The sequence below is a fragment of the Choloepus didactylus genome, chromosome 4, assembly GCF_015220235.1.
Source record: "Choloepus didactylus isolate mChoDid1 chromosome 4, mChoDid1.pri, whole genome shotgun sequence".
NCBI lineage: Eukaryota > Metazoa > Chordata > Mammalia > Pilosa > Megalonychidae > Choloepus > Choloepus didactylus.
In genome coordinates, this window is record NC_051310.1 from 85,362,937 (window position 1) to 85,383,493 (window position 20,557).

Sequence of the window (20,557 nt, forward strand, 5' to 3'; positions counted from 1 at the left end):
TTATGATGACTACCTTTATCCCCAGGAGGTATGAATGATGTATGAATATAAATTTGAATTCTCATTTCCATTAAATCTGCCATATTTCCACTCTCTGTCCTCTCGGGAGCATGGAACAGCGAAAACAACAACAACAACAACAACAACAAAACAAAAACAAAAAGCAAAACAAAATAAAATGGTTCTGCATTCAGAAACGACCACATTCAATTTCTAGGTCCATCACTTACCTTGCACAAATTGCTGGGTTCCTCTCTGCATCAGTTAACTTATCTACAGAGGAGTTATTGTCACAGAGATTAAGAGTGACAAGATACATCTATAAAGTGACCTGCATGGTGTTTGAGAGTTGATTCGTAATATTATTTTAAGGATGATTTTCATAACTGCTGCCCCTTTTTATGACTGACAAGGCTAATGACAAATATTCTTCCAAAACTTACAAACCTCCCTGTATTTAAATGTTTAATTACCAGAGATCAAAGAGGTGCTGAAGCAAAGCGCCATGTGCCATTGGACTCTTTAAACATCCGCCCCGGAGGAAGAAAGAGTGCCCTCAAAATTCCCCTTTGTATCAACACCTGTGCTAACCAGAGAGCACATCAACCTGACTCTCACGGAGGTTCGCCCTTAACAGGCATACAGCAAATATTTGAATTGAAATGCTGCTGACTCAAACAAAAATAAACGCTAATGGAAATCATAATCCATAGACGGATTTGCGATCTGTACCTCCATGAAGCAGGTATTCGTAAAGACCTACAGTCCCAAGGTACACCGGAAAAGCTGTCTCATCCCTGTAAATGCCTCTGCAGATGTAACTCCCAGAGCAAACTCACGCAAGCATGCAGACGCGGCTGAGACCCTCAGACTTCACGAAGTTCGGAGGAGGAGAGAAATCCTAGTTTATGGAAATCCAACCATTTTTTAAAATCCATCTGCGCACTATTTGCTTTACAAATGGACAGTGCGCTGAGGGACTAATTGCGGAAACAATCACTTCTCAAGTTTATTATTATTATCTCCCTCTCTCTCTCACCCCCCCCCTCCCTCTCCCATTTCTCTGGCTCTCTGGCTCTGACTGAGACATTCTGTAACCTACACAATTACCATAAGCTTTTCAGCTCTCCTGTAGTCGGTCAAATGTCAACATAGGGAGACCCAGTTGAATCTCTGGGTCTCCACGACGCGAGAGTGATCAAAGCTCACCGAGGTGAAGGACTGACGGTCCAGAGAGTCAGGCAGCGGCGGTGGCGGTGACCAACTCGCTGCACCTTGGGGAGACCTAAGGAGTGTCCTTTAAGTTGCAATGAAACCCCGGGGAAGACTGTCCTCCCCCTGAGCGCGCTCCAGCACTGCTCGCCCCGGATTTCGGCCTTGCGTCCTCGGGACCCTTTTTTGACCGCTAAACCTGCAGCTCCGGGTTAGTAGCGCCAATGGGTTCCCATCCTGGACCCTCGGTTCAGGGATCCCCCAACTCCCCGCCACGGTTCGGAGTAGACACTCACCCCCAGGAGAAAGCAGCGGCGACCCTGCTGTCCGGCCCGCGCGCGCCGCCAGGTGAGCCCGGCACCGCCCTGGCTGTCCGAGGCCGCGTCCCGGGGCTGGAAGCCCGGCCCGCGCGCGCCCCTCACCTGCGCGGGACCTGCCGCCGCCGCTCTCGGGGAGCAGCCGGGACGCAGGGGGGCGGGGACGTCGCCGGCAGCCGCCCGACTTCCTCCGCTCCGGCTCTCGAGCCCCGCCTTAAAGGGGAGGAGGTGGCCGCGCGTCACCTTAAATCCGCCTCCGACCCGAGCGCGGGCGCGGCCGCCGGTGGCCCCGCCGCGTGTTGCAAGACGGTTTTGCGGCTCGGTCCTGGGCGCCAGCTGGGCAAGCGCTTGCTTGTTGCTAATTCGTCTGGGTTGGCACACAGGAAAAAGAAGGTGTGTCCAGAAAGTCTGGCACTGACTTGGCAGTTGAGTTTTCTTGCGTTTAGGTTTAAAGTAGAGAAAGAGGATGAGTGTGGCTTGCAGACTTGTAGTTTCTTCATAGCATGTCTCTAAAGGGTCAATGGGGAGCAGCTTGTGATTTTGCCGTTGTGACCCTGGGAAGAGGTACCAGAGCCAAGCAAGCTTTTAAACTTGCTCCACGTGGTGCGCGATGGGTGGAAGTAGGCTTCCCGGATCTACCGAGCTATTTTCTGAGCCGTGGGTGCTCATCTGTAAAGAGAGGCTGAAGTAGGTGCCCAGCCGAGCTGCACTGAATTCTTAAGTGATAACTTACCCGTAGAGTCCCCTTGGTGAACTAATCAGAACTAAGGTGCTCAGTAAATATTTGCCGAGTGTTCCTTCCCCTTTCATTCTGCATGTTCCTCCTCCCTCTATTTCTTCCTGCTGTAATCTTATTGCACTTTATTTACTCTATTTCTCTGCCCACTCAGTTTCTTTCCCCATTCCTTAGTGAGTCCGCGTCTACTGGGCACCAATTCTCTGCAGAATAGGATCAGGAACTTACCCCTCTCAACCTCTCCCCCCCCCTCAAAAAAACAGTTTTTAAATTGCTTTCAAGGGAGTTATGGAAACAAGCTATCTTGGGTATGGCTTTCTACAAGTTGTTGTGAGAATGGGCGGTTTGTGAGCTGGGGAAGGGTTTACTTGGTAGTAATTGGTGATTAAGAGCTCTAGCTCTGAAGTCAGAAAGGTCTCAAATCTAATCCTGCCTGAGCAACTGATTGTGTAAGCCAGCGAGTTCACTTATCTTAGTGCTCTGAATTTCAACGTTCCTTAGTAAAATAGAATTACAATGATAGCTATCCCATAGCTAGAGTCTGAGAAATAATTTGATAATTTAGAGTCTGAGAAATAATTTGATAATTTATGTAAAGTACTTGCCCCAGGGTCCTGGCCCATGGTAAGAAAGCACTTAATAAAGATTAGCTAATGATAATAATAGTAAGGTAGGAAATGGGGTGGGGAGGGGATAAAAATGTTAGAAACATGAGAACTTGGGAGGAAAGGATAGAAAATAGTGCTGCCATCATCATGAAAAACCTACTTACACTAGCCACCAGGGCTAAAGCACAAATGTGTAGCATTATCTGTGCTTGGCATTAACACGTGAACATATTTAATTTTCACAAATCCAAGAGATAGTTAATAATATCCCTAGTTTAGTATGAGGAAACTATAATACTCAGAACCATGAAATAACATGCCGGAGGGCACAAATCACGTCTCAGCAGAGTGAGAGCTACCTGAGGCCTACTGGGAAATTCGAGCTTTTTCCACTAAGCTTTTGCTGAAGGTTACATCCCCTGCCTTCAAGAGCAGAGGTAACCCGGAAAAAGAGACCAAGTATGAAAAGAAGAGAAAGAGCATAAGTTGAGACAAGTAGCAACCATACCTTGAAAACAGATTAATAATGCAATGAATTAAAATAGCAAGTGAACCAACACAAAAAGCTTTTGCCTCCAACTCCTGCCAGAGTGGAGTTTCTATTTTGTGGTTCAGCATCTCAACCACAAGTTGAAAATGAATAACAGCATTTCAATCACTAAATTCTACAGAAAGTGAAACATCTAAAGTTATGGAAATCTAAGGTCGTACCTCCCCCTACCCTCACCCTCCTACCCTCCTCTGTAATCCTTAAGTATTTTTTTTTTAAATATTGTCCAAACGTATTACCTGCCCCTTCTAATACTATGTTCCACCCAGGGAATAATATTGTTGCTTTAACCAATTTAGCTTTACTATATAACCGTAGCAGCACTTAGAATAGTGTTGGACCCATTTATGCAGCTGATAAATTTTTAATACTCTTTTGTTGTATTGGATTTCTTAAACAGATTTCTACCAAGTCTCGTATTATGGGCACTGGTCAATGATGTCATAATTGCTGTAAGTATACTGTGTTTGTAATAGGCAACCTTCTCTCTCTTGCTTTCTTAATTCACATAAGCAACAAGATATTTGTCCTCTGAAGAAACAGCCCTATTGTCAGTATGATAATTGAGATGGAGATTTCATACTCTCCACATTTACATGAGTCCTACCAGGTACGACTGCTTTTATTTCTTAGGCAGTGTATGTTTGGTTGCATGGCAATCTAATAATGTCTCCTATGCTAGTGCATTTTAAATGGCACGTATGTCTTCTGCAAGTCCAGTGTGCTCCTTTGCTATCACAGCTGATAACTGCCTGTAATACATTCGGAAGCACTGCAGTAGAGGTGTCTTAGCAATGTGGCTGTGCCTGTTTGAATACACCAAAGCAATTTAAATAGGACAGGTGACAATCACATGGTTGCCCAAAATCTCCCACTATGGGATTGGAGGTGTCTTCTCTAAAACAGAGAAGATCCTGTCTGCAAATGCTTAGAAATTAGTGTGCTAACTCTTCTCTGCTCCCTGGGAACCGTGACCATTCTCCCTTGGGTCTTCCCATCACATCTGGCTATGCATTCAATCCAGATAGGCTCCAGTTGGAGGACTCAAGGTTAGTCTTGGGACTATAGGCTCCTTGAATGCCCAAGAGAAAGGTTTCTGACATCTGCTGAGGATATGAAGACCTGGCACCTAGCATCCTTCACAGTTCCCTTCATTGGTGTTCATCGTCACTTCTGGTCCAATAAAAACAAATGTACAAAAGCATTTGAGATGTAAACATGTAGCTCTCGATCTACCAGGAGGTGCAATCAATCTAATGGCTAAAGCACAATTTAGTCTATTGTGGCAAATGTTTAGTCTGTGCTAGAAGGAAGCATATGTACTTTGTTACATGGTATTGAGAAAATGGCTTTCCTTTTATTTGTAGTACTAATATTTTGTTATTATATTTCCTCAGTTATGGTTTCTTCTCTTGTATACTTGTGATGACAGATTTTAGAAAGCATATCCCCTTTGTATAGTGGCAGGTGTAGAGTGGCTAAATTTAGTAGCTCACTCCAGGCCTGCCTCTGCAGCTCACTAGCTCTGTGTTTCCCCAACAGGTGGATGGCAGAGTTTTGATTTCTCGAACAAAAGACCGGCCCTAACAGAAAACCAAACTTACCTTCTCATTATTCAGAAAAAAAAATACTTATAAAACCTTTCTTCGGAAACCAACACCAACCTTTGATTGTTGTAGTACTAATAATCCTGTGGAGCAAGTTATATCAAATACCTTGGCATGTATTTAATACAAGCTGATGGCTGGAAATGTTCCCAGGTAGTAAGTTGTTCAAAGTTAGATTTTTATGGAGATACTTTTTCTGGGTGAGAATTTTGTGGTCATTGTGAATATCTGGGAACAAATGCTTTTTAAAAGCTAAAATTATCAGCCATTTTATTAGATGCTAAATCTTAAGAGACTTAGTCCCCCAGTTATCAGATGTGTAAAGCAGACCCAAGTTTACTTTTTCAGGTGAAGGTTAGCCTTGCCTGTTGGTGCTTCCTCAGCATCAGCATTTTATGTATGATGATCTAAAAATCATTTGTTGTACTAATTGCTTAAACTTTCCTCTAGATTAGACCAGACCAAGAGAGAGTTTCATACAATACAGCATTGCTATGACCCCCCACCCCCGTAGACTTGCTTTTATTGAATTCGGCTTTAGTGCATTGTCCGCAGTGAGGGGGAATCTTAAGAATCAACTTTGAGAAAAGGGTTGTTGAACTTGCTTTAGGCATGTTGGTCAGGTACATTGTTTTTAAAATTGCAATGCCTTCCTTAAGATAAGCCGCAGTAGAAGTCCTCTCTCATCTCAAGAACAGAAATGTTAGGCTTTTCCTCGGCTGCTGGTTTGTTTGTGCCCTGTGGGTTTTGTAAGTATTACAGCTGGATTTGTTTTCCTCTCTAATTCGGTTACCAGAATACTCAGAGAAGCCCGCCTCTGGCAAGTGTTCAGAAATGCATTTTTGCATTTGTACCTTAGAGTTAGTATTCTTCTACTTTTATTTTCCTAAGTGTGAAATGAAACTAAAGGAATTTTCAGTACTGGAAAATTAGGACACTAGTCAGTTTTCTGTACAGTAAGAAGTATATTCATTCATACAACTGACATACACTGAACAGCTGCAACCGGGGTTACAAATGACCTGACTGTGGCCACATATAAGCAAAAAGAGGCTGCAACCAACTGCAGACGTTATGTCCACCTCCAGGCATGCAAATTCAAGTAGTGTCAGTTCTGTGTGGACCAAATGATACAGGTGGCGAAATAGAGTCCCATGATCAATAATGTGTCAAGCTCCATGGTAAACACTATGGATGGATATAAGGCAAATGAGATATGGCTCCTGCCTTCCAGGGGCTCCCAGTTGGGTAAGGAGGAAAGACAACTTAACAAACAAGAGCAATAGTGTCATATGGAAGAGAGCCGGACAGCAGCACTGCAGACCCAGTGGTAGAGTCGAGTCAGGTGCAGAAGACCAGGTAGAAAACATACAAGAGTAGTTTAGCAGGAACAGTGACTCCAGGTAGCCCCAGATATAGAGGAAGGGGATCTGCCTGTGTGAAGATCCCCTGGGCTGAGCACAAACTCAACCAGCAGGAGAAGATAAATTCAGGGAATGAAGCCAGATCTGTCTAGCAATATTTCCATAACTGTTTTCTCATTAATCAGAAAATTAAAATGTGAATATAAAGGGAGGCAAAAGAACTACATTTGTTTGGCTGAGGATGTTAATGAATTTTGAACTTGAAGTCTCCAGTCTATGTTTGTGATTGCCTGGGACATATAATTTGTATAAATTTTAATTCATCCAGCCTCCAATTACTGGCCGTAATGATGACCTACAAAAAAAGTATAGAATCACTAATTAATGGACTAAAAAGTGATCAGGAAATAGATGGGGCCTTATTAAATGCATAATGACAATATTCTACAAGCTAATGTTGTATACAGTTATCTGCTTTACTAATTTTTTTAGGCACATCATTATAATGACTTTTGTGCCTACTCCTTGAGAAAACCTGGGCCCAAAATAGAGAATAAAATACTAAGAAATTTGAATTTAAAACTAAATGAATTGATTAATTTCCAGTATAGAGATGCTAAATCTTTTCTTTTTCTCTATTGAGACACACCCAACTATAGTGAAAAATTATACATTCTGTAAAAGGCCTCATTCTTTTAAAAAGTAACTTTGCTTAGTTCAATCTTCCTACTTGGCTGATTTTAAAATGAAGAAGAGGAGTGATTAAACATAAAATCTGTTTTGCATCATTTAAAGGGAAAAGAGTTTCTTAGCTCTTTCTTTCAATATATGACATCCTTGGTTGTATTTTAGAAATTTTTACAGTTATCTTTGTTGTACCACCCCCCTCAGTATGGACTGTGACCTCTCTACCTTTTTTCTTTCTTTCTTTCTTTCTTTCTTTTTTTTGGTGAAACTAAGACATACTTGATGAATTTGCAAAATGTGGTTCTACTTCAGCACCTCTTATTAAAAATCCCAGCCTTATATTAATTCAAACTGAGTCAGCTTCTTCCAGACACATTCAGTGACAAAAATTGGCTCAGGAATTAAATAAAACTAAGAAGGGAATCCAAGCTACATGCTCATAATTGAGATTAAGCTATTCTGTGTCTTTGTTAAGTTTTGCAGCTGTAAAGCTCCTTTTCTGACTGATTCTTTCTTCCCCAGCAATGAAAGCTAATCACTACTTTGAGAATGAAGCAAATGCCAACATATTATTCCACCTGAGCATCCTGAATTTTAGTATATTACATGAATTTAAGTCTTGTTAAAGTAAAGAATATTTCTCTGAGAGCTGGAAGTAAAGTCAGAAGGAGCAGGCTCACAGGGCCTGCTTTTTTTTTTTTTTTTTTTTTTTAATTTTTTTAATTAAACACCAACTGCAAATCATGAATACTGCCTCCATAAACACCAGTATGCAAATGTCCATTCATGTCTCTGCTCTCAGATCTTCCAAATACACACCCCCTAATAAGGTTGTAGTACGTTATGGCCCCACATACTTAGCTTCTTGTGGAGCCACCACAGTGACCTCCAGAAAGGCTACACCATTCTGCCTCCTCCTCAACAGTAAATAGGTACATCCCTCTTTCCATGTTTTCTCCAGCACTTTTACCTCTATTTATATTTTTTCCTACAATCTTATAGAGATATATTCCACATAACATACAGACCTCCACAGTGTACAATCAGTTGTTCATAGCATCATCACATAGTTGTACATTTATCACCACAGTCAGCACTTGAACATATTATTATGAAAAAGTTTTTTTTTTGGTGAAAAATAAAAAAAAAAGATAATAAAAATAAAAATAAAAATATTATACAATACATTATAATAGTAAGGACAGAAAACAATACCACTACCAAGAATCCCATGTCCCTCCCTTATATCCCCCTCTCATAAAGGGGCAGCTTTTAAAATGCTTTTGGAGACACTGTCCTGTTCACTGCTCATGCTTTTATAGCTCTGAAGTGCACATTTTAGCAAGAGGTGCTGAAGCTGGAAACTTCCACTGTCACTTAATGATGAAACATGGCAGAAGAATAAAGGGCAGAATTAGCAGCACCATGAAAAGTGTGACTGCAAATCAAAGGACGGAAATTAAAAATGAAAAAGCAAGTGATCAATGAGCAGTGGGGGGAAAGCAAGTTGAAATTTAAATTGGCAAGAAAGAACTACTCTACACCATCAAGAACAAGAACACCAGGAAGTGTGAAGATAAGTAAGATAGACAAATAAGTCAGAGAACGGCCTCCATTATATCAGAAATAATGGTAGCGTGCCCAGCACAATCAAAGCTCACACTATGTGTAGCTATAACGTAAGTCAGACGAGAAAATGGATTTTGCTTCTTTATAATCACATTTCCCTCAGGGTGTGGCTTTCACTGCAGCTTTTGGAACAGCACAACACTCAGCTTAATGAAGAAATTAATAGGCTACATTGTACCTTATCTGCCTATATTATTTTCTGAGAATATGAAAAATTTTTAGCTCCGTTCTGGAAATTCAACTCAAGAAGGTGCATATGCTCCTTTTTACTAAGAAGAGGGTAATGTTAGAAAAACTTATTTGCAAGAATTAATGACTATTTTTAAATGCAGTGTTTGTGTAGCATGAGTTTCCAAGATAGAAGTCACATTATCTCTGTATACAAAAGGTATCTTCTATTCCATTATCGTCTTTTTTTTCTGGTTTTCTCTGCATTCAGCTCAGAGTTTCCTCTATACAGCCCCTTGATTTCCCACCTCTCCCACTTATTCGTCGAATTCTTCCACCCTGAGTCCTGGACTTGCCAGTTCAATGTATTCAAATGCTACCTCCTTCAAAGCTCGGATAAAATTCTGTCTCCTTCCCCCAAAAATCCCCTCTCTCCTCAAGCAGAAGCAACCCCTCTCTCCCGAGAATCCCCATAGCAATATAACTTCAGTAATCTTAATATGCTTCCATCAAAAAGTTGCTTTTGTCTTTATAAATAAAAGACTCATTTGGGTTTCCTCTTTGTTTTAGTTTGCAACGCTGCTGTACCAAAGCATCACATACCAGTTGGCCTAAACCACAGGAATTTATTGTTTCTAGTTGGGGCATGTAGAAGTCCAAATTCAAGGTGTTTGTAGGGCCATACTTTCTCTGAAGTTTGTAGCATTTTGGTGGTGGTTTGCATCTGTCTGCCTTTCTGTCTCCTCCTGGATCCAAATTTCCTTTGCTTATTAAGATTCTAGTCATACTGGATTAGGACCCACCCTAATCTAGTTTGGCCTCATCTTAACTAATAACATCTTCAAAGATCCTATTATCAAATATCACACACACACGTCTTTTGGGGGGACATGATTCACTCTATAACGCTGTCGTATCTTTCAAACTTCATTTGTTTCACAAATATTTCTGGAATACCTACTCTATTAGTTATCTAACACTGTGTAACAAAGTACTGGAAAACTCAATCACTTATTGCAACAAGCATTTATTCTCTTACAGTTTCTGTGGGGCAGGAATCAAGGTGTGGCTTAGGTTCAGTTCAGGGTCTCGAGGTTGCAGAGAAGCTGTTGGTTGGGGCTACAGTCATCTCAAAGCTCCACTAGGGTAAGAGGATCTGCTTCCAAACTCACTCACATGGCTGCTGGAAGGCCGTGGTTCCTCGCCACATGGACTTCTCCTCAGGATATGACAACTAGTCATCAGAGAGGGAGAGAGACCATGGTAAAAGCCACAAACATTTTCTAACCGGATTTTGGGAGTGGCATCCCATCACTTCCACCATATTTTATTCATTCGATGCTAATCGATATTCCATCCCACATGCAAGAATAGGAGGTTATACAAGGACATAAATACCAGGAGGCAAGCGTCACTGGGGCCAGCTTAGAGGCTGCCTACCCTCACTAATTAGCAAACAGGTAAATGTCTGATGAATGAATCAATATTCTACTTATGGTATGTTGAGCTCCTTGAATCTGTGGGTTGATATTTTTCATTAAATTTGGAAAACTTGCATTCATTATTTTTCAAAATGACTGCCCAATGATTCTTAGTTTTTCAAAAGCTACCTGTAATCCAGATTTTGATGTGAACTCTGATGTAGATGACATGAACATTATGAGATCAACATTCTGTCAACCAAATTAAACATGTTATGGTCAAGGTGAAGCCCAAAGGCCCACAGTTTGTGATTTTTTCAAATATTTTTTCTGTTCCCCTTTTTGAACTCTAGTTATATACCTGTTAGGCAACTTGTATTGTCCCACGGCTCATTAATCCTCTGTTCATGTTTCTCAGACTTTTTTTCTTCGTATATATTGTTTTGGACAGAATATATTCCTATATGTTAAAATTAATTATTTTTTCCTTTTGCAGTGGCTCATCCCATCCAGTGTTTCATCTCAAACATTATATTATTCATTTTTAGAATTTGAGTCTTTTGTATATCTTTTATTTTTCTTCATAGCATCATACGTTTCTCAACTTTGCTGAGCATGTTGAGTATAATTTAATACTGATAATATTTTTTATCCTTCTTGTCTTCTAATTCCAATCATCTTTTCATTTCTGGGTTTATTTCTATTGATTGATTTTTCTATGTGTTATAGGTCCTTTTCTTTGCATGCTTACTAAAATATGATTGAATGCCAAAAAATGTTAACTCTAGGTTGTTGGGTGCTGAGTTTATTATTATTATTATCATTATCATTCCTTTAAATATTTTGGGTCTTTTTTCTGAGATTGTAGTTACTAGTTTCTTGAAAATAGTTTGATCCTCTTGGGGCCTGCTTTTTTTATCCCCCTTGCAATTTTATTGAGATACAGTTACATACCAAACAGTCACTCAAAGTGGACAATCAGTTGTTCATGGTAACCATCATATAGTTCTGCATTCACCACCACAATCAATTTTTGAACATTTTCATTACTCAAAAAATAAAAATAAGAATAAAATTAAAAGTAAGAAAGAACACCCAAAACATCCTATTCCCCCAGACCCCCTATTATTCATCTACATTTTTGTCCCCATTTTTTTTACTCATCTGTCCGAACACTGTTTGAGGCCTGCTTTTAAGCTGTATTGGGTATTGGGTATGCCCAGAAAAGTCTTTAGGTTGGAGCTATATCCTCTGAGGACTCTATCCCATGTGTTACTCCTAGGAACATGAACTATTTCTGACCCTTGTGAGATTCAGAGATTGTTCCACCTGCTCCTTTCCTTTCTGGTGGTTCTTTTTCTGGTCTCAGTATTTTCTTCACACATGAGATAACTGCTACTCAGCTAAATAACTGAGAGGAAGCCTCTGAAGATTTCTCTACTTCTCTCTCAGCCCATTACACTCTCTCTCTCTCTCTCTCTCTCTCTCTCTCTCTCTCTCTCTCACTCTCTCTTCCAGATCCCTCCTACCCATACTCAGCCCCACAAATTTTGCCCAGCCTGGTGCCTCCTTAACCTCTGAACTCTGACTCTTAGAATCAGAGAGGTCGCCGGGCTGTGCTCGGTTTCTCTAGCTCTGGAGACTTTCCAAGCAGTAAACTGGGGCAATCATAGGGCTCACATTGTTTATTTCCCTCCTTATTGCCTGTTGTCCAGTCCATGAAGACTACAGTTTCATATATATTCAGTTGGTATTTCCGTGTTAGAGTTAGGAGGATAAATCTAGTTCCTTTTAACCCATCTTGGCCAGAAGCTGAAGTCCAACTGAAGCCCATAGAAGCTAAGTGATCTGTATGACATTTGTTCTACATCGGTTTTTGGTGTTTCGTTTTAGTAGTGGTAGTATCGGTACAGATAGTCATAGCACTATGAATGCCTTCTCAGGCAGCAGTCCCCAAAGTGTGGTCTTCTGTCACCTGGGGTCCCCGAGACCCTTTCGCTGTGTCAACAAGGTTCAAAACCATTTTTATAATAATAGTAATACAGTATTATTTGGCTTTTCACTTTGAAGACTTTGCATCCATGTTGAAAAATAATGGGGAATAAAAACTGCTGGTGCTTATCATGAAGGGAGTGGTGCCAACCTGTACAAATATCACTCTATTCTTTATTGTCAGGTGTTCACATTAAGAAGAAAATTCCAGTTTAAATTAAGACTGTCCTTGGGATATCAATAGAATTATTCAATCTTTGAACATGCCTTTTTTAATATTCTGCATGACAATATGTGAAGAACACATATATCATATAAACATGTATATAACATATAGCTTATGATGCTACGTAATGAAGCTATGTAATGAAATAAAATAGTTCTCCTTACAAAATGAAGTAAAATGATTGGTTCAAGGAAGAGTACTTGCGTGAGTTATCAACCAGCCACTTTTTCATGGAAAATCGTTTTTACTAGAAAGAATGTCTGGCAAACTATGGTTACTCAGACTTGGGTACTAATGCAAAAAATATTACTCAAAGTGAATGAAGTGGACCTGCACTTTAAATAAATAGCTGAGAGTATTTGTTGCCAATAATAAATTCAAGATTTCAAGCAAAATTTATATTTTTTGGAAACTGTGTATCTGCCCACATAACCTTGACAGCTATTCAGTTCTTAAAGACTCTGATGAAATAGGTGGTGACATTAACAAATGTGATTTTTAAAAACTATATTGTAATAAATTTGTGTCAATATATGGAAGATCTGCACAACTGAAAGGATCAGTATATTTTACAATCACTTATGCAGTTTGTACCACTACCTTGATTCATGATAAGCACCAGCAGTTTTTACTCACCATTATATTTTCAACACTGATGTGAAGTCAGAAAAGTACAATGCATAACATTAAAAAATGATGCATGGGAAAAGTATCTTTTCAAAGTATAAGACCAATGGATTTTTGTGTAATAGAGAATAAAATAATTCTTTGGTATGGTTTGGGATTCTACATTACAACGAACCTTTAAGAAATGACTGTTGAATTTCAGTATAATAGCAAAGAATTTTTACACTTATCTTAAAAGACTATTAAAATACCTCTGTCTTTTCCAACCTTATACCTGTATGAGGTTGGATTTCCTCATGTATGTCAACCAAAACACCATATTGCAATAGGTTGAATAGAGAAGCATATGTGAGAATCCATTTTAGCTGGCCCATTAAAATTTTTTGTAAAAATGTAACACAATGCCACCTTCTCACTATATTTTCTTTGTTTGGGAAAAATAGTACTTTTTCATAAAAATACATGAACCTACAATGTGTTTATTGTTGCTATTTTAAAGGAATTAAATAAATATTTTAAATTTTTCTGAGTTTTGATTTCTAACACTGTAAATATTGATAGATAGAACCACATAGACAAAAGCTCTTTAAAGAACCTAAAGGAGTCCAGAGATGAAAAAGTTTAAGAACCATTGATCTAATATGTACTGGATGGTACATATCTAGCCCTAGGCCAAACTCTTTACATGGATGTTCTCATTAAATCCTCATAATACCCTGTGAAATGAATACGAATGGAAGAATTCTAGCCATTTTATATTTAAGGAAGCCAAATCTTGGAGAGGTTGAGTAACTTGCCCAAAGACACGCAGCTAGTAATGGCACTGGGTTATGAATATTTTACTTTCTATTGATATTTTAAAGGATTTTATCTCTGATCATAATATCTTGAATGATTCCAGTAAACAGCTTCAAAGTTTCATGTAGAAGTCTACATAAGAGAAGAGACTCAAGCACATTTTTTTTAAAAAAATCATGGAGAAATGCACAAAGTGTCAGGATATCTGAATTCCTAACTCAACTCTTCGGCAGATTATACTGTCATTTTTCAGGCAGGCAATTTCTTGAAGATATTGTACTAGATCAAAGCTCCTTAATATGTTCAGTCCCCAACATTCACTGTATTGCTATTATTATTTTCAATTGATTACTTTGTCTTACTGGCAGCTCTGATAAGAGGGTCCAGGCCCAAAATTCTGATGTTGGTAGCATCCAGACAGAGTTTGATGACCATGACATCATCTGTGTTAACTCGCTGAGTTGATCAAATTCCAACAAAAGCAAAGAAACAGTAGTTAGACAGTCTGAGAAGTCTTATTATGGGAAATAGTCTGCTTACATCAAGTGTAAGCCATTATGGGTCTGGCACTAAAATTTTATAAATGTTTGCCTTTACCCAAGTAATAATGATATTTAAGACTTCACACAGGGCTCTTTATAGTATCAACCAAGCAAATTTCCAAGGCCCGATGCCACCAACCAAAATTTCTAGGTCAGGCACTTCTCCTTTCCTTGAAATGTATCAAGACTATGCCGACTTTTCCTCAAGCCACTTGGACAAGATCTCATTGCATTCTAGGTTAATATGACCTAAAGTAATTTGGAAATGAAGCTACTGAACAGAAAGTCACCTAGCAACTTTGCCTTCCAAGGTAACTGGGAAAAAAAGATGGTATGATTCATGATCCAAAGCACCTTTACACGTCTCCCATTTGTAAGCCAAGCAGAGGTGTGAACACATCATCAAAGGATTCCTATAAATGTGGCATGTGCTCTATTACTGTGCTCGGATGAATAACTCCAGTACATACAAGCTGTCTGTCAAGTGAGTTGCTACACATGCCCTGGCAACATAGAGGCTCATGAAAAACAGAAACTTTCAGAAAACGACTGCCTTGTTACTTATACAGCTTAAGGAGTAGGGGAAGGAATCCCATTGTGGTTGGTTTCTCGGGAAAGCCAGACTGCTCAGGTCAGGGTTGGTGGCTGCCAGCTCCTCACGCCCCATTTCGTGTCCAAGAGGAGAGACACTTGTAGTCTCTAAGGGTGGGATATTTATACAGTTCAAAGGAGGAGGGGTTGGGGGACTGCCTGTGAAAGTTCTCATCCTCTTAAGCAGCTGGGACTCCTTGTCCCCGGTTTCTGATTTTAAAGTAAGTTGAGGCCTGTTCTGGTTTGCTAATGCTGCCATTTTGGATTGGCTTTTATAAAGGAGGTTTATTTGGTTACAAAGTTACAGTCTTAAGGCCATAAAGTGCCCAAGGTAAGGCATCCACAATAGGGTACCTTCACTGGAGAAAGGCCATTGGCATTCAGAAAACCTCTGTTAGCTGGGAAGGCATGTGGCTGACATCTGCTTGCTCCCAGGTTGCGTTTCAAAATGGCGTTCTCCAGAATGTCTGTCTCAACTGCCAACAGCTGTCTTCAAAATGTCTGTCTCCCAGCTGCAGCTCCAAAATGTCACTCTCAGTTGCTCCCCAAAATGTCAGTCTTAGCTGCTCCAAGTTCCTTCTGTTTGCCAGCTCTTATATATGGCTCCAGTGATTTAATACAGAGCCACCCTGAATGGGTGGGGTAACACCTCCATGGGAATTATCCAATCAAAGGCCTTGCCTGTAGTTGATTGAGTCACCATCTCTATGGAAACATTCAATCAATAGGTTCCAACCCAATCAACACTAATACATCTGTCCCCACAAGATTGTATCAAAGAACATGGTGTTTTGGGGGACATAATACATCCAAACTGGCACAAGGCTTTTCATTGAACTAACATCTTCCCAGGCTGCAGAATGGAAAAAAACCAAAACATGTGCGCACAGTAGGAAAGGAGTTGGGGTAGACTAGGACAAGGAAATGGTTGCTAGGTGTATCTGTTTCTTCCCCAGCACTTCTTTGACTGGCAGTGATCTTGTCCACTCCAACTCCAGTCTGGTATGTTCCATTATACTATAGGGCAAGGCCACTTCTGGGGCCATCTGCGAGCACAAACAAAATCACATAAATTTCCATTGCAAATTTGCTTTCCTTCCTAAAAGTATTTCTCAAGCTTTGGTTGATCATTCTTTTTTCAGCTTACCTAATGTATCCTATAATCTAAACAACAAAATTTCAAATGTGAATACTCTAGAACTTTGCTCAATGTTTTGGTTGTTTTGTAGGAGGGCTGTAATGAGACCAAAAACAAAACAAATAGATAAACAAGTAAAACAGATCTGGTGTAGAATACAAGCTCAAACTATCTCACTCAAATTTTTTGGTGACCTTGAAGAAATGACTTTCCCTTCCTGAGCTTTTTCCTCATATGTGAGTTGGAAATAATATCTACATTGGAGGATTGGTATGGGGATAATAAATATTTTGAATATATCTGAATCAAAGTAGATTCTCAACAAATTGAATTGATAGATTTGCTGGTGATGATAATAGTGATGATTTGAAGCCCATGTCTGTAAGTAATTTTCTTCTCCTCAACTTCGTTAGATTTTTTTTAAGATCTTATTATGAAAAATTTCAAATGCACCACAAAATTGTAAGATTTTTACCATGAAACTGCATATCCACACCTAGATTCTACTAGGGGTGGTAGAATAGCACATACACATCTGTCCAACTATCCATATCTCTATCCATCCACCAATCTACTTAATTTTTACAAATTTTAAAGTAAATTGCAGACATCAGTACATGTAACCCCATACATACCATTAACTAGAGTTCAATATTTCTATTTTTCTTTTGATGTAAAATTTATATATTGATGTATCTATCTATATAGACATATTGATATACATAAATTATAAATTGATATATTTGATATAATATGTATTTTGATATAATGTAAATTTTAAATTCATATATTTCATAAAATATAATGAAATGCACAAATCTTAAGTGTACATTCACTAAATTTTGATAAATAAATAAACTATTGTAACCAAGATATAGTATATTACCTTCACTCCCCAAAGTTCCTTCATGCCCCTTCCCAGTCAATGACTTCCCTGCATACAAACTCACAGATAGGCAACCTTGGCTCTGGCAATTTTTTCATCATAGATTAGTTTTGTCTGCTCTAGAACTTCAAGTAAATGCTACTATTTATTTGTGTAAGTTTTTTTTTTTTTTCACTTAGCAGAATGTTTTAGGGATTCCTCCACTTTATTCTATCAGTAGATTGTCCTTTTATTTCTGAGTAATATTCCATTGTATGAATTTAGCACAGTTTTTTTCTTTTCTATTGATGGTCATTTCAGCTATTTCAAGTAAACATTTTTGAACAAGCCATTTTGTGGACATATATAGTTCCTTATTAGATTTTGAGGTCAAGGGATTGGTTATCTTCTTCTTTTTGTTTCCCCAAAATCTGCTTTAATATTGAACAGAGAAACTCAATACATGCTCACACATGCACACACACACACATACACACACATTTAATGGCAAAGCCACTAAAAGAACAAAAGAAAAGGTGATCAGTGGTTTGCTTCTTCCTCTTTGGAAAGCTTTTCATGAGCAAACAAGTATTACAGATGTCAGGTTTTTCTTTTCCATAATTGCATGAAAAAGTACAATCTTAATCCTGGAATGAACTGAAATCATAGCTGCATTGTTCACCCATTTTGTTGAATATGATAATCGGGTATAATTGATCAGGTAAGTTGTTAATACGTTTATTAAAGCAATTGGCGTTAGAGCCTAGAGATCAGCTCTGTTAAAGGCAGTGACATTTTACAAAATTTTAGGGACCTCAGGTCCAGAGTTCTGGTCTCAGGGCACCAGTGATGACACCAAATCCCCCTTTTCCTGTACATTACAATATTTTTGTTCTTTTCTTTAGAGGGCTGTTAGGTACTGTTTGAAACACAAAGCCACTCTGTGGCAGCGCATCCTGGGACTTGAAGTCAGCACCATATTTTAGGAAGAATATTAAGGCAGAGGTTGAGATTCTTAAGTTCTAGTACCACTTCTGCCGTGGAATAACAACGCCACGTTGTGAAACCAACTTGTCCCCTGACGCCTCCACTTTCCAATCAGTAAAATAATGGCAGTAGGCCAAATAGTCACTAAACTACCGTGGTGATTAATAAAAGCAACCATGGAATGTTATCTCAATTCAAGTGCAACAACTAGACTCGGTGTTGTCTTCTCTTTTGATTCTCAGGATTTTTGAGCCTTGAAGGCTTTCCTCGATTAGCCAGTAATCGTAAGGCTTACTTTTATTGAGTGCTGCTGTGTGCAAACACAGCTCTCCATGCGAATAACCCATCCTCCTCTCTCCAAGTTCATGTCCATGAGTGCTGGAATTTGAACCTAGATTTTTCTGAATATGAAAACTGTGGTCCAAGCACTTCATGTAAGGCCTTTAGTGATAAATGAACTGCTTGACTATTGGGGGGAGTTAGCTGGTGTGCATTAAGAATTACTACTGCTGATGGTAAACCACCTCCACTTAGTGCTTCCTCAGCGTCCGTTAAGTGGCGGAGACAGCTCCTGCCCGTGTAGCCACGAAGGAGCTGCATTTCCTCCTGAGCAAGTGGCCAGTGGAACGGCCGGACACCGGGCCTTGATGGATGAGGCCGCAGCTGCCTCCCACAGGAAGATTCTATTGACTTGACACTGGAACTTTGCCCCTTCTCTACACCTCTATTCAATACACCTTTACTTAAGATCTTAAATAGGCAGCCTGCTAGGCTTGTTTAATTTCATATCAGATTGCAAAATTTCTTTCTTCTAACTGCTCCTGGATTTGAAATCCAGCATCAATTTGATTTGAGGAGCATTTGCTACACACCTTATATCAGGAGAGGCATAGGGAATGCAAAGATGAATAAAACAATATGCTTGCCCTTGGTAAGGGATAATTTTTGGAAAAAGGTAAAATCATGATTCCATTAGAGATGTAAAATGGCATGCATTAGGGATTTTGTTTAACCCCTTACTAATGAGGGATTCATTAAAATGTTACAACCAGTTCAAAGGGGAAGTCAAAGATGCACACATTTACATGGAGTAAAAGGATGTTGAGGTGAACTTGCAAATGGATGCAAAACTGCTTTTTCCATGGGTGACGGGGAAGGATTTTCCCTTCATTGGACAGAATTAATTTGAACACTTTTCAGAAAAAAATTCTTTTTTGCATTGTTAATTTTCTAAAATGTATGAAGTTATAAAATAGTTTGAGGGCAGTGAAAGACTAGAATCAGATAATCTGGAATAGTATAGATATTTCTATTCCAGGTTATCTGATTCTACCAGAATATCTGATTCTACTACTGTAGACAATGCTCTTTTCCATGGAAGCACAAAATTTTCTGCACACTAAATTTAAAAGAGGGTGTAAACATTTATTGGGTGTCTATATGCTGGTACTGTGCTAAACACTATTAAATCCTCCTAGTCACCTTGGAAAAATGGTTTTGTCTAACTTGATGGTTGAAAATACAGCCTAAGGAAATGTATTGCACTATTCAGAGTCATGCCGCTAAGAAATTGGGGAACTGGAATTTATTTATATTCTTATCTAATAACTCCACCTTTAGGGTACTTCCTCACAAGGAACTCAAAGTGGAATGAAGGGCACAAATGTGTAAACAATAATTATATGCTTCTTGTTACACTGGATGTGTGTTTGCACAAGGAAAGCACACGAACAAATAACCAATGTAACTTCACTTCTTGGAACATGTAACATGGGTTGGGTCTTATCTTTTTCTCAAGGCTTTCTTTTTTCCCACTCAACTTACTTCTTAGTTTCACCTAATTATCTGACTTTTTCAGGGGAGGGAACAATGAAATTCAGACGAAATGGGCAATGGTTGAAGAAGATCATCTGTTTAGATAATTTTATTTCCTCTATTCATACATCATTCCTGTCAGCTATAAATTTTCTTTTGAGACGTTTAAGTTGCAAGAGGGTGCCAACATCTTTTCTCAGAAGTACTTTTAGTTTTTCAAAATAGCTTTTTTATTTATAGTAGTTTTCAATGGACATAACAGTTGCAACGATGGTACCCAGAGTTCCCCTGTCTCCCTCACCAGTTCTCTTCATTGCTAACAACGTAATGAACATCGGACAATACCAACATACATTTTTTTTACAACCAAGAAACTGACATTGGTACATTGCTATTAACTATACTCGAGGTATTATGTGTATCTCATCAGCTTTTTCATTAATTCCCTGTCTCTGTTCCAGGTTCCAGTTCAAGTATTCATGGCATTTAGCTGTCCTGTCTACCCAGGTTCCTCTGATCTGTGCCAGTTTCCGGGTCTTTCCTAGTTATTAGTGGCCTTGACAGCTTTGAGACATACTGGCCAGGAATTAGGTAGAATCTCTCCCAACCAGGGTTGGTCTGTCATTTTTCTCATGAGGAGTGAAGTTACAGCTTTTTGGAGATGTCCACAGATGTGC

General features: G+C 39.2%; 1 protein-coding gene and 1 long non-coding RNA gene across 2 annotated transcripts in view; one reads left to right on the forward strand and one right to left on the reverse strand.

The window, feature by feature from the left end:
- Window positions 1-2,262, reverse strand: part of MCTP2 (multiple C2 and transmembrane domain containing 2) — a 254,741-nt gene extending 252,479 nt beyond the window's left edge. Inside the window, exon 1 of the mRNA XM_037832944.1 lies at window positions 1,509-2,262. The gene's annotated coding sequence lies outside the window, so the exon portion shown is untranslated. The remainder of the gene's footprint in view (window positions 1-1,508) is intronic.
- The window catches only part of LOC119531579, a 63,106-nt gene continuing 44,367 nt past the window's right edge, over window positions 1,819-20,557 (forward strand). The window contains exons 1-2 of the long non-coding RNA XR_005216353.1: window positions 1,819-1,922; window positions 3,824-3,875. This is a non-coding gene — a long non-coding RNA (uncharacterized LOC119531579). The remainder of the gene's footprint in view (window positions 1,923-3,823; window positions 3,876-20,557) is intronic.